The sequence below is a fragment of the Coenobita brevimanus genome, chromosome 4 (assembly GCF_032717465.1).
Source record: "Coenobita brevimanus isolate Jiangsu-jjx chromosome 4, ASM3271746v2, whole genome shotgun sequence".
Taxonomy (NCBI): Eukaryota; Metazoa; Arthropoda; class Malacostraca; order Decapoda; family Coenobitidae; genus Coenobita; species Coenobita brevimanus.
The window spans coordinates 31,790,364-31,791,141 of record NC_136957.1 but is presented as its reverse complement, the minus strand read 5'-3'; positions in this window follow the sequence as shown (position 1 = coordinate 31,791,141).

The following is a 778-nucleotide window of genomic DNA, read 5'->3' as shown; positions in this document are numbered from 1 at the left end:
CTCCTTCAAACTGTTCTCACCGGTAAAGCTCAAGTAACTTATGCATCTTTGCCTCAGGATCAGTCTGATAATTATGATGTAGTTAAGAGCTTGATTCTTAAGGCCTATGAGCTTGTTCCTGAAGCCTATAGAGTAAAATTTAGGACAACTTACAAGCAAGATAAGCAATCCCATGTTGAGTATGCAAAAATCGAAGAAGATCTGTTAGAGCAGTGGTTAAATTCTAAGAATGTGGATTCTGATTTTAGTAAATTTAAGCAGATGATTTTGCTGGAGGACTTCAAGAGGTGTGTTTATAAAGATGTAAGCCTATATCTTGATGAGAAAAGAATAGATAATTTGTCTGATGCTGCAGTTTTAGCTGATGAGTATGTTCTCACTCACAAGAGATATTCTAGAGAAAAAGGGAAAGCTGAGAGTAAGTACGTTGCCTCTGCTCAGAGTACAGGTAACAGGAAAGAGAATAAGGATGATGTTTCTCAGGAAGTAAATACCAGCTTCACCTCTAGATTTCAGAAAAGTAAATGTATTTATTGTAGTAAGCTTGGTCATACTACGGAGAGATGTTTCAGGAGACAGCGTGATGTGAACAAAAAGGAGTCTTTAAATATTCAGTCAATTGGTCTAGTGTCCACTCTTGAGAGTTCCCAGAATTCTTTAACTGAGTTAACTGAACCTGTTTTGAGGGGTAACTTAAATTCTCATGATGGAGCTCCTCTTTTGAGCAGTAACGTGGGTGACACTCTCAAGAGTTCATGTGCTAATTTCCTGTCTGATG